The 14859-nt window shown below is 32.6% G+C and overlaps 1 protein-coding gene across 1 annotated transcript in view; it reads right to left on the reverse strand.

The window, feature by feature from the left end:
- Cngl (Cyclic nucleotide-gated ion channel-like) overlaps positions 1 to 10557 on the reverse strand; it is a 149206-nt gene extending 138649 nt beyond the window's left edge. The window contains exon 1 of the mRNA XM_089244422.1: positions 10471 to 10557. The gene's annotated coding sequence lies outside the window, so the exon portion shown is untranslated. The remainder of the gene's footprint in view (positions 1 to 10470) is intronic.
- Between the last annotated feature and the right edge of the window lie 4302 nt (positions 10558 to 14859).

Consider the following 14859-nt stretch of genomic DNA (forward strand, 5'->3'; position numbering starts at 1 on the left):
ATGGCTATGCATTGAAGTCCCTCTTAAGAAGGAAGCTCACAGAGCTTCGCGAGCTTTTTAACTTTGAAGAAGTACCCATGGTAAACACTTACCCAAGGTTATCAGTCGGAAGTGGCCACTTTTTTTAACTTCCTTCCTGAGGTTCGTTGGATTCTCCCGTATTGTACACAGACCCCATATAATTTGGCTCTCGGGAGGGATGATCATCTGGATACGTGCCTGGCCCAGGTTTCCAGATACCGAGCTTATTTATACAATTTTTGTTCATATAAATTTAGTTATGGCTAAATTTAATTCAATAAGTAGAAAGGACTTAACCCTCGTGGATGAGAGTGGGGAGCCCTCAATAAGACAATATGGTCCAAAGAGCGCCATGGGGGTAAGAAAAGAAAACAAGGTTGCGAAACACTGCAGTACTGTAAATATATGACATCCATATTTTTATGGGCATCTTCTTCTCAGCCATCTCGTTGGGCATTTTGCCTGTTGTGGCGTTGTATTTGCATTTGTATTTGCACAGGACTGGTAAGAAAGAGGCGTACTTCAATAATTAAATCATGCTATTTATGACATATGCTATCATTTTTCAATAAATACTTTCTGAACTCTTGTAGAGTTATGGGTACTAGACACGGAAGTATTACATTTTGATGAACATCCAATACATAATGATGATTTTTTTACTGTATGTGAATGCCTTTTTATATCACGAAAGCTGACATTTTTTACGTATTCAGATTAATATTGAATGCTGAAAATTAACTTTTTCGCATTCCCTTCAAAATGACGAAGAATGACAAAAAAATTCAGTTTTTGATGATTCTTTGATTATTAAGTTTATGTTTCGGTGTTTTGGATGTCAAAGTAGTCAAGGACTTGATTTGAATACAACATATTTCTTTTATTTCGGTTATTGCAGAATTTCTTTGAAAGTGAAATTTATATAAATAAAATGTAGATAAACGGTATCTTTTTTTTCACAATTCGGATATACTAATTGGAATGTATTTAAACTATGCGAAAATCATCTTTTCCAAGAAATGAACGTCTTACTAATTTCCAAGAAATGATTTGGAATTTTTATGGCATTCTTCTCTTTGAAACGAAATTAAAATATTTTCAGATAGAATTTTTTTGTCTAATAATAAAGAAGTAAAAATATTTTCAAAGAATATTCCATAGTAATGGGACTGTGATTTCTAATGAAATTTTCCGAAAAACCAATGAGTTTAATAAACTTCTGTTAAAATATGATTTATAAAACGAAACAAATAATTCTAAAAATAAGAGTCAGAGTCAGCTTTCATAGTCATTAAAGGGTACGATGTTTCCATGGTCAAACTCCATTCATCAAGGTCAACATTGCAAAATACATCAAAAACCAGAGTTTCGAGCGAATTTTGGAGACAACCGTTATGGGATAAGTGTTGAGCACACGTGTCTCGTCTAATAAAAAAAAAAGGAAATCGATTTATCAGGAAAAAACTTCTTTCTCAAAAAATGTATTCAGTACAAGTTCTGCACAACTGAACCTTTCAAAAGTTCAAATTTTGTTTGAATTTAAACCATCTGGATCAGTGTTCTTTTTTACTTGTGGACTGGCATAAACGTGGAAAATGATTTTCGAACAAGAGAAAAAATAATAGGAAAGGAAATTTCTTAATCTCCTAATTTCGATTTCACATGTAAGAAACATAATTGAGCTGTAACCCATGCTTCCACCTATCAAATAAAAACTATTTGCAATTCTTCGAGTAAAAGTTTTGAGCAAATCGGTGTGCGGTACGACAATAAACAAAGATAAATACAAGGCCACAACAGGCAAAATATCCAACGAGGTGGCAGAGAAAAAGGTGCCCATAACAAATATGGATATCATATATTTCTAAAATACAGCAACCCGATTAAAAATGCAATTATAAAAACTAAAAACTATACACACAATGACAAAATATTACACAATAACCATAAAAATATTTATATTCTAAGTTTGGAAAGCTTCTCGATTTTCCCCACCATGTTTATCGTATTTCTTTTTAAACGTGCCAATTCTACTTAATTCTACTTTTATTTACTACCCCCGGGGGGCAACCTATTAACAACCCTATTATTACCTTACCAATCAACACTGATGTCCATTGTAAAAGCAGTCTATTGACGGTGTACTAATAATTCATGGTCCATCCGGTTGAAAATGTCGAACACTTCGATCATACCCCCGAAATTTTTCCATTCAATTTCTTTGTTTGGTTTTTATTACTAGCACGGCTGAATTTTTTTTTCTTTACATGAATAGAAATTTCAAAAGAGCACCCTTCTCACCCCTGAATAACGCAGCTACCCAATCATGTAGCTGCTTCTCAAGAATTTCGCGAAATGTTTCGCGAACCGGCACGAAATTCTTACGGATAAGCGGCTGAAAAACACATATCTATTTATCATCATGAGTAAGATATAACTGCAGAGCGATCAATGCTTCCCCAATAGAGAGGATTCCCAAAAAGAATTTCAAGGTACTAGTCTCCTCAACTTATGTTCGATATGAAATTACAGAAAAAATATATTAAGTAGTAGTTTCCAAAACGTGTTCATGGCTTACGTGGTAACGAATGAAGAATGACAAACTCCGGAAATTTCATAGCCATTAAACAATGTTTTTTCAAGATCAAACACTATTCTTCAAGTTCAATATTATGGAATGCATCGAGGAGACAGTATTTCATGCTGTAGTATGTATGAGAATCAGCAGGATGTCTCAGAATCTCGCAAAAGTGCCGCAAGTTATTGAAAATTCCAATTTATCTCTCGAGGATGGTACATTGGTCTTATAACAGGGGTTCTTAACGACGAGTCCGCAGACCAGTGGGGCCCTTTGAGAAATTTCAGATTCGTGATGTTGAATGAGAAAATAATTAATTTTTGTTCTTCACATTGTTAAATACTGAATAATATTATGGAGTCCGTGGTTATTAATTTTATTGGCATAAGAGGTCCGTGGCCAACATTTGATTTTCACAAGGAGTCCGTGGGACCCAAAAGGTTCACAGCCCCCAGCAGTGGAATGATATCTAAGCTCTCTATGGTGTTCAACGTAAAATACATGTTTCAGACGTACGCTACAAGTTCGCCTTGGTGCAGGTACGGCGAAAAGCGTTTCATACACTTCGTACGTATTCCTGAGAGAATTTCTAATGAATCCAGTGGGTAATGGAATGTGTGGTCCTAACGTATTTATGTTGTCAGAATTGTGATTGTTTCGTGTTCTTGCTGGTGCCATGAAGATGGCAAATGCTTAAATATTCATGTCGAAATTCTGTCTGCTCTCGGGGGAAAGACATTTTCAAATGCTAGACTGACTCGCATTCACTCGTTGGAAGGCTGCAAAAACCATTAAATACCGTTGCTCACAAGAAAGAAAAATATTGAAACAACAACAAATGAGAAAAATTACAACAGTTAAGAAACAATATAATACGAAATTTGAGCAGAAACACTTAGAGAGCCTATTCACCCGATATATTATTATAGCTTGCTCTTCAACCCATTGACATGAAGCAACCTATGTGTTGCTTAATTTCACACGCTTAAAACACTCAACATTCACTGAAAACTTTAGCCGATTACCACCAGGCCGCCAACGGAGTTCAAACTTGGATCCTCCCGATTCATTTCTAACTGCGAAACATTATCGATGTATCTTCGAAGATCGGGTTGCTTTTCAGCACGGAAGCATAAGTATCGAGTCAAATCACAGTCAGAAGTCTGCGATACGTTATGGCTATACTCTTGAAATTCAACGTCTGTCTGTCTAGAGCACATTATTAGTGTAATCTTACAGTGGTGTCGTATGCAAATAAATAGAAAGGTCAGCCGTAGGCCATCGCAATGATCACGTATGAAAGAAAGTCGATCCATAGCCTGTCATCAGATTCCAGGTATCAATTGATTTGTTTGAAAATATGGTAATAATACCGTCTTTAGAACGAATTGTGATGGATATGGAAACGCTGTTAGCAGAGGGTGGAAATGTATCGTTAACGAACGCATCGTACGTACGGCGTTTGCTTAGACGAAACAATTTTGAGAATAAAAAACAACTGTGTTTATCCGTTTTGAACAAAAAAAAAATTTTCTTTCGTAATATCAAATCTAAAATCCGTTATGAAACGAAAACTTGAATATAAGAAAACTACTAAAAATTATATGATGATAGAATTTCTATGTAAATGGTTCATCCGATCAACATGTTGGGATAAATCGAGAAGCTATCCATACTTAGAATAAGACAACCATAAGTATTCTTTATGGGCATTGTATAATATTTTATCATGTGTATATATTGTTTACAATTTGTATTAATTGCATTTTTAATTGGGTTGCTATATTTTTGAAATATATGATATCCATATTTTTATGGGCATCTTTTTCTCAGCCACCTCGTTGGGCATTTTGCCTGTTGTGGCGTTGTATTTGTATTTGTTGTTAGAAACATGATAAAAACCTGAATTCCTCAAATGAAAATGCCAATATAAATTCCTTTTAACGGATTTCTTGTTTTTTTAGCATTATATTATAAATATGCGTAATTATCTTCCTAAAAAATTTGTTTCAGTTTTAAGATATTGTTTTTTTACGAATTTTTACTGATGGATGGATTTTATTATTGTCTCGGGAAAGAAACCAGCTTCTAAAAAATATTATTTCTATGTTTTTCTTTGACAAACGACACATTATTAGTAAAAAAAATTATTATTTGCTTTTATAATTTTGAATTATTTCACATTTATGCTGATGCCATATTTTTATTACAGCAATTTTTTACATATTAATGGAATATTCATAACTGTTGATCTTCAGTGCTCAGGATCTACATAATACAACGTAAAATGTCACACTGATGTCGTAGATATTTCCAATCAAATCTAATTTATTCATTTTCACACAGAAAGATTTAAAACTATTTTATGTAAAAAATGTTTGTGATCCAGAGGCTATGATGCCTGTACAGGTGATTGTAAACTTACATGATAATTAAGGAATAAAAAAAATACGGCATGAATAAAAACATTAAAAAAGGCGCATACAAATACAAATACAACATAAACAAGACAAAAATATGAATGTAAAATTAAAAAAAAACACAATGAACAATAGTTGATGGAACCCTAAGGATTGAGGCCATTTGAATCCTCAAGGACTTCTATGAAGCGTGCCCCCTCTCAATAATTCATGAACATACAAAGCAATGCCAGTGCCTTTCTCCGCATGATTTATTCAATCCCTTATATATCACACATCGAGCATCCCTATTAACCTTTCATTGTTTTGCTTCATCGGAATCCCTGAGAATGTGTCACTCGGTTGTCGGTGAGAACTTCCATTCTAAAATTTTGAAATCAATGAATAAAACCCATCATGAATATGAATTCAAAACCCCGGAAGGGAGGGGGCGTCTCTCCTAAAACCCCTATATGACGATATTTTGAAACAGGAAACCCTAGTTGTTATGATGCTTGTTTTAATCCAAAACACAAAATAAATTCACATTTACAGCTGTATCATGTATTTTGCAATACCAGATCACTCCGGTTGTTTCTAGGTCAAAAGGCTAGTTCTTATGTAGTTTGTTGTAGAGGTTCCAGTTTGCTCTTGTGCCTAAAGTTGTTAATTTACAGCTCTTGTGGCAAATTCAGAGCCGTGGCCCAACGGTTTAAAATTTTTTCCTGACGTTCTGAAGTTAAAGGATTCTATTTAATTCTTGTGAGGTTTTTTAAATATAAATTCTTTTATAATCCAGTTAAAAAATAACATTTTCTCTCAAGAATAATGACTTATGAGATGCGTAATACAAAATTATCGAAACTTGAACGGTAAGTCTGATGCACAAATTTTAACTTTATTTCAATGATAGTGTTTTTCTAGTTCTCGGATGGAAGTAGCTAGCAACTTAGAAGAAGCCGCAGTGTTTCCACACAAACTTTGTTATTTCTTTCGGTAAATTTTCGCATTGCGGCTTTGAAACCCCAGTGGCTCATTTACAGGGAGCTACAGCAGTAATATTTGAAGAAATACCCAATAAAATAGAGCCACATTTCAAATTGAAATTATGGGGTAAAATGATATGTTTTTTTTTTCCAACGTCGCGAGTGAATAAACACATTAACTCAACTGAATACAGTGAGTGTTCTTCCGGAGTCGATGGTAAAAAATTATCACAGGAACACTTTTAATTGATTTTTCGATATTTTGCACATCGAAGTAAGTAATAAAGTAATCAATTGCCGCCTGGCAGATCAGTGGTTAGGGAGCTAGCTTCTGACTGTGCGGGTCTGGGTTCGAATCCCGGTTCGGGCATGGATGTTTACTACCACACTAACAAATTCCCTGGACAGATCGTAAAGATCTGTTAGGAATACGTGATGATCATATTATTATAAAAAAAAATCTTATTTTGGCATTGTATATTTCGTTAAATTTTCACACGAGAATACGAATGCATTCGGCATAGGCTTTAGCCTATTGGTAACGATGTAAACAGCAGAGAAAAAAAAGAGGATGCGTCAGTCATAAGAAGTGACAAAATCAAACAAAAAACAATTTATGACGTTAACCTTCTATGGTCCAGTGTATATTTGAATAAGCATGGCACATACATGGCCAAGAAGCCCAATATAATAATTTCTTAGTTAAAACTTTTCTTTTTCAGATACCATAAGCCATTTGTCTCTATCTTCAAAATCATTTTTAAATTTCTTTTTTCGAAACAGATCAGGACTTCTGAAACACCCTGTATTCAATACTGAATGGAAAAAAAATAGCTACATATAAACAAAATTGGGATCAGAATGGAAAGAGCAAACGTGAAATATCGTTTTTATTCATTCGACATCAAAGCGAGGTTAAGCAGGAGAAAAAGCAAGTGAGATATGGATCCCTAATTCGCTTCCTGTACATAGTATATAAGAGGCCTCTTCTATTATTCCCATAATATATACACGTTCAACATCTTTCGAAAGAGTAAACATTTCCAATAGAGGAACATGAAACTGTGAGTGGAAAAGCCGAGAGTGAAAATAAATAAGTATACATAGAGAGAGAGGAATCCTCAAGCTCATGTCTCAACCTCCCATGTATATGTCAGGAGCAAGGACGTTCAGAAATGGATCTGGACACCGTCTTCTTGTAAGATGCTCACGAAAATGGTTTTCCTTTTTTTTTTTTCGATTTCTTAGATGGCAGGCTCTGAAACTCTATCCTTCTTTTCGCCTTTTGAGTATCGCATCCAGTGTCAAGTTCCGACGCTGTTCTTTTATTATTCTTTTATATTCTCACGAAAGATGCCGATATGACAAAGATTAATATCAGGTCAACGTTACTTACGTGTTGAAAGAAAAAAAACACCATAAAAAAAGGGCATTTTTCAAAAGACTTCTTCCTTTTCTGAAGATTTTGTTTGCTCTTTTTGTTATCAGATAGTTTTATGTTTCTGCCATATGATATCGAAACAAAAATAGACTGGTTTTTTATGTTTGTTAACCGGTCCAGAAATTGTAGTGTGTAATTTTTAAAGAAGTGTTTAATGTTAGTAAGTGTTAATGGCGAATGAGAATATTTGTATTTCAGTCATATTTATGCTTTTTTTTTTTTTTTTAAATTTATGTAAGTTAACCTTTATCCCTTTCAGAACCGAGCATTCATTTTTTGGAATTTTCAAATGTTTTTTGAATTTTTCATACAAAAAAAATTCATTGAAAACATATATGTTAGCATATCTTCATTTTTATTTCCAATTTTCAACTTTTTTATTTACCTTTTTGTGAAGAAATAATTCACTTCGTTCGAATTTTCTCATCCAAGATGATGCAGGGTATACTCATCTTCACATACAATTTTTTCAAGAATTTCACTGCCGAATTTTATGTAATAAAACACACTTTTTCTGGAGCTACTTTCCCCTGGAAGCTATCTTAAAACCCCTTCCCCCGTCTGCAAGTTCAACTTTAAGTGCTGTCCTCTGATGAAAGCTCCCAAAGTTCATATTTACCAAATTCTAACTCAAAACTTACACAATCCTTTAAGTCACGGCTTAACTCCCTGAGGTTAAAAAAAATTCTACAGAGAGAAAAAGGCAACCTACACATTTATAGCACCAGGTCTGAAAGGGTTAAATGTGTAGCGTAGCATAAAAGAATTCAGAATCGCCTTTGCATATAAGGTGAGGTCATACATTTTCCATTTGATATTTTGGAATTACTGGTAGATGCCACATTTAACGACAACAGCTTTGCTTGTTGCAAAGAGTGTGTGGCTGTGTGATTGCGCTAATTTGTTAAAATGTTTTGTTTGCTTTTTTTTTTACCTTGAAGTTTGCAATCGAAATTTTTTCTTATTATAGTTTGAGTCCCACATAGAAGCATATACAGGGTGCATAGGTAACAGGGCGTATGACATTTCACTGGCGTACCGTTAATCGTAGAGGCATACTTCCAATTAGAAAACGTATCCGATTCACGTGTATTACTCAGATATGACATTCATGTTGCAAGGGGTTGTATAGTCATTAAAAGAAAAAACTAACTTTTCATATTGTCCCCGCGTGTGTCCACACACCCAATTAAAAAGTTATTGCCCTGTCTCTCTTAACTCCGAAAAAAATTACAAGTTTCTGAGTGCAATATTTGCAAAAATATTTGAATTCAAAAAACAAAAGAAAGTTGGGGAAAAACTTCATTAAATGTGGGTGAAATGGTTTTCTCCCGTATTTAATGTTTTTTCCTAAATTTTCTCTATTTTTCGAATTCTCATATGTTTGCAATTATTGCAGTTAGAAACGTGGAATTTTTTTTTGTCGGCATCAGAAGAGACAAGGCAGCAACTTTGTAACTGGGTTTTTGAGCACAGGGCGTCCGTATAAAAAGTTCATTTCTATGGCTTCCATTACGTGTCGTTAACTACGAAAAAAAATTATCAGCTTGGAAAAAAAAATCGAGCATTTAACAGTCATCATGTAACTGAACGATAATACCCTTTATAATCTTGCAAAAGCCAAGAAAAATATTTTGTTGGATTACCTTTGGCATGGATGAATTGACATTGGCACGAACTGTCATAACATTAATTTTATCAGGCCATGAAGTATCTGAACACCAATTTTTAACGAACATGTGTACCCAAGATCCTAGATGGATCTAAAAATACTCGAAGGACTGGTCAGAATCCTATGTATCAAGTTCCATATAGGCTCTAATTTGGATATAAGTCAGAACCAAATAGTTCACCATCAGAGTATTCTAATGACGACTCGTGGTTTTTTCAACCAATTTGTAACGGTTTGAGACAAAATTGTAATTTACCATCGTGATTCTAAAATTTGCCACCACTTTCAAAGAAGAAAACGCCTATTGATGGTAAATATGGTCATTAATCGTGCTGAAATACTCAGTTGACTTAGTTTTAATGCCGAACCTAGTCTAGAAAAAAAACAAGAATAAACTCAGACCATAACACTTGCTCATGAAGACAATATATTAAATTTTTTTGGCCAGGCAGAGTATATATTAATACTGTATTTCATCGCAAAATGTTACATCATCATTAGAAGAAGCAAAAAAAATAGTAATGAAAATTATTTTAAAATTCTAAATTTGAGTTTATCATCAGTATATAATGCTTTGGTTATGATCAAAAATAAATATTCTAGACAATTTTAGGTCTTTTTCCCCCTTGGTAAGAAAAGCAGAATTTTATTATTGTTATTATTTAACATTCTTAAAAAAAATATAATAATATATTTCAATGCCTGAAATTATGATTATTCATGCTTTTGTTAGAATGTTTTATGCATGAATTAACGAATAATGAATATCTAATTTTTAAGAATTTCTTAAGATATATTTAAAACATTTAAACATGAATATATGAAATGAAGGGAATTTACTGGAATGTATGAAAGTTTTTTTTTTTTTTAGATATTTTGAAAAGCTCTTATATCTAAAGGCTATTGATTAAATGTTGAATATATATTATAAAAGATTATTAATGTAGATTATGCTGAAATAAATAATATACGTATGGGAGATCGAGAGGGTTCGTGTGGATATTTGTATAAATGTATTGGGAATCCAATAATTACCATGAAACGAATATTGGAAGTTAATGTCAGTGAGGGGAGAAAATGTGTAACACATTTCACAGAAAAAAATACATGACAAAAAACATTATAATGAAAACTATTTTTTTAACATGCATTTATCTGGTTTATACTTAATTCTATCTCAATATTGTAATCAGATATTTTCATTTCTTAAAGTGGTAATAACATTTTTAGAATGATCCAAAACAAGAAACAATAGAAATGGTTATTAAAATAAAAACTTTGAAATCACATTTTTACGAACGATCACAACGTCAAAAAAAATTTCAAAATGCTAAATGATGCCAATAAAATTGACGAAAAGTTAAGAATCCTACCTTTTTCTTATCCACTTGTGACAGTAGTTGAATGTTCCAAATTTCGAGAAATTATTTATAAGGATATGTAACCTTATCACTTCTGAGAGCATATCTTCCACAAGAAATATCTATTGTTTTTTCACCTCACAGTTACGAATAATACCGTAAGTACATACTCCCTCATAGGTGCGCTTTGATGCAATGACAATTATTTCGATCTGTCACTAAAACTTCATAGAATTCAATAACGTTGGAAAATTTTGAAAACATTATAAATATTCACTTCTACGTGCATTTCGATTAACATAATATTCCTATTAAACTAAGACTTCAGTTTGAAACTAACATTTGCCAAACTTTATAAGTGATATTACAATAATATCATATTGAATAATGATAGAAATATATTCATCTATAGTGTAGAAGATGAACGTCTATTGACTATCACTGAGAGAATAATCTCACATAACTTTTTATAATCTTATATAGTTTTAAGGCATTAAAAACCTCTACTATTTAAGCAATTTGCGAAAAAAAACTCTCGATACTTTAAAATTTTGAGTATTTTTAGTTAAAATAAAAAAAAATGGTATCGTGGTTAGTAATTATTAAACAATTCATAGACAATCTACTGTCAAATGTTCAAATGTTCTCAGACAAGTTTAGCTATATAATAAAAAAAAACAATTACGAGTTGTGAATAAATTTATGAATAATATTTTTGAGGGCATATGTTTGGATAGTTTTAGCATTTTAAATTATGTAATCACAATGGATATAATTGAAAGTTGAAATATCAAGGATGTTTTAGTCATCGACAATTTATAATATATTTTCTGATCTTTAACTATGAATAACCCCTACGTTCAACAGGTTTCAAACATAGCAGAACATTTTTTTTTCTGTTTCTCAACATGATATATCTTACTGAAGTAAACACGTCGGTTATCCGAATAATTCCAAATATCCATCTATCGTTTATTCACAAACGTCCTGTATAAGTTTTAAGAATATATAAGTATGTAAAACTTGAAAAACAATCATTTTTCTTCGAAACTTCTGTCCGTATCCTTGGTTTACACTTCAAGAATTTTTTGTTTTGACGAACTCGTTTCTTCAACACTTTTACGCAGTCTTTTCAAGTGAATAAAAATAATTTTTTTCCTTTATCTCCAGTGTTTAATTCGTCCTGGAGAGAGCGTGAGGAACGAAATTCCCGGATTTCATCTGAAGAGAGAGAGAGAGAGAGAGAGAGAGAGTGAGTGAGAACAGCAGCAGCAGTAACAACACACTACGAAACCGCCATCTCGACGGATATCAAGATGCCTTTTGTCGTTTGCATTGGCTCTGCGTGGGACAGTGGGACTCGGGAAAAAATCCTGATCCCATTGCGTCATCTGCGCATGCGTGTCTCAATCCTAACCTCCCTTTTCTCCAGAAAATGAAAAAAGAAATAAAAATAAATTTATAATAAAAACAACGAAGGAATTTTTCCTCTCGATTTTTTCTAGTTGAAAAATCTCGTAGTAGGACAAATACTGTACATAAATGATAATTAAAAATCACACACATGCGTATCGACCAGTAATTTGCATATTCCAAAGAAAATTAGCTTTTCTAGGATGTGAATAGTTTATTTATTTGTTTCGAAAGATAATGAATTGAAGCAATTGTTTTAAATTTAACTTTCAAGTTGTTTTTTGTGCAAAATGAGATTTTTCTAATTAAGAGTTTGCTAAGCGGTCATTTTTATACAAATACAAAATACCCAACGAGATGGCTGGAAAAAGATTCCCATAAAAAAAATATGGATGTCGAATATACAGGGTGTCCTGTAAGTGCTAGCGGGGCCTTTATCTCATCAACCGTTCGTCGTAGAGGACATAGAAAAGCATTTTTTTGTATAGGTGCAATGTGGGGAAGTGCTCAAATGTGCCACCACCAATGTCGATAAAGGTCTGCCAGCGTCTACCAAGTAATTGGTTTACCTTGTCGAAGATGTAATATTCTTAGCAAGACTTCCATGCAATGATGTAAATAAGAATTTTTTTTTTATTTCCTTAGGAAATTCGCGTTTTTCTGTCAACACTTTTCATTTCCGACTCTTTCGGTACTCGACTATTTCCGACGAAAAATTCTTCTTTATGCGTATTTTAAATTCCCTAAATGTTTGGCCCATGAGTTCCGGGACATCCTATATATTAAAAATACAGCAACCCAATAAGAGCAATGAAAACAACCTGTATAATTATGATAAAATATAAATATACTACCCAAATTATATATATTCTATAAAATGTACCCAGATATTCTGTCATGAATTTATAATACCTATAAAATTTATTTATTTTGGTATCTATCCAAAAATTTATATAAAATTATAATAAAAATAACGAGGGACTTTCTCTCTCCGATCTTTCCCAGTTGAAAATCTCGTGTTTGGACCAGTACATAAATAATAATTAAAAGACACACACATACGCATCAACTAGTGATTTGCATATTTGCGATCAGTTTTCTTAATCAAAAATACTTCTCTAGAATTATTTGAATATTTTATTTTTTTTGTTTCGAGATGATAATGAATTTCAGCAATCGAAGACCATTTTTCATGGTAAAGAGTCAAATGAGCAATGATCTATAACGTGAAAATGTGAAATGTGTCTGGCAGTCCTGTATATAAGTACAGTACAACCTCGATTATCCAAACACATTGGGACTGAAGGGTGTTCGGTAAAGCGATTTCAAAATTAAGTCGATAACACTACGGAATAAATAAATTGAAATTCGGCAACACATGATCCCCCCTGGCAAAAGCGCGATAAGAACTTTTTGTTGTCAAGAAAACGCACTCCTCCCTCTCATTAAGGCACACCCATAGGATTAAGATGAATTCATGAGGCGAAAAAAAGATGGCAGCTAATTCTGCTCCTATTCAAGTGTTTTTTTCTTGTCAATCATTATAACTACATAAACTATACCGCCCTTACTTTCATCTATAGCTCACAGGTACAGTATGTACAATTGTTTGGAAGTGGATTATTGTATATTAGAAGGAAGCTATCCAGTTGGGAGATAAGAGGACTCAAGTTCCAAGAAAATGCCAACTGTTAGTCTCAAATCGTAAATTTAACTTTTGAAATTTTAATTATTAAATTATAAAAATAACATTTCCTAATTGAAAGTTTCTTAAGTGTTCGTTTTTTGTTGATGCTTAGGTCCACGAAATAAATTTATAAAACCTCAAAAAATTTATTTATTTTGGTAGCTATCTAAATTGATATAAACTATAATAAAAACAACGAAGGAATTTTTCTCTCGATTTTTCCTACTTGAAACATCTCGTGGTTGCACAAATGCATAAATGATAATTAAAACGCAGACACACATAGTTTTTTTTAAAGAAAATTAGCTAGAATGTGGATATTTTAATTACTTGTTTCGAGATTATGAATTGAAGCAATTGTTGTTAATTTAACTTTCAAAAATTTAAGTTGTTTTCTAAAAAGGTAATTTTCCAATTAAGGTAATTTTCCAATTAAGGTAATTTTCCAATTAAGGTAATTTTCCAATTAAGTGATTTGCATATTTGAAATCAAATTTTTGAACAAAAATTCTTGTCTAGAATTTGAATATTTTATTATTTTGTTTGGAGATGATAATCAATTTAAGCAATCGAAGACTGAAGTGGCAAACGTGTAAGCACCAAAAACCGGATTATCTTTCACAGCACTTTTCTATGAAATGGTGCTAGAGTGAACTTGAATAATATTTTTTGATAGAAAGTGTGTAAAAACGGGGAAAAAATTAATAAATTTGAGACTCTTTTCTCTAAAAAGCCATTTTTTTGTCGAATTTTAAGCAAAATTCACGTAATATTCGAAACAGGTTGTACGATTCCATGAATAAAAAATTTTATTTTGACAATGCAGTGGCCCCCTTCATCGGATATCAACGATTCCACAGCACATTATCCGATTGAAGCGGGGAGCAATTCAATTCCCACTTCACAACGTTAATACAGTTTGATATTAAAAATTGATGAATAATCAATATTAATGAAGTTTCTCGAACACATCAGATATCATAAATGAAATGAAAATTATATTTAATTACAATGATCGCAATACCAAAGATTTACACTTTTCATTAGGAAAGTTAGCGTGCTCTATTGGCTCAACAGAGAACAAAAATAAAATAATCGAATGTACGTATTTTGAAAAGAACTTGAACACTTCGAGACCAATTCCTACTCTCGAACGTTTTTTTTTAAATCTTAAGCTCAGTAACACATTTTCCATCCCATTCCAAATGTGTTTTCATTCAATAAAAACACTATGAAATTTATGGGTGTAGTGATTCAACAGTTGACGTGTGGAGCGGAATATTCCATTAAGCGAGGAAAAT

The sequence above is a fragment of the Pholcus phalangioides genome, unplaced genomic scaffold, assembly GCF_987345545.1.
Source record: "Pholcus phalangioides strain wild (caught in Gottingen) unplaced genomic scaffold, Ppha-v1.0 ptg000001l_1, whole genome shotgun sequence".
Taxonomy (NCBI): Eukaryota; Metazoa; Arthropoda; class Arachnida; order Araneae; family Pholcidae; genus Pholcus; species Pholcus phalangioides.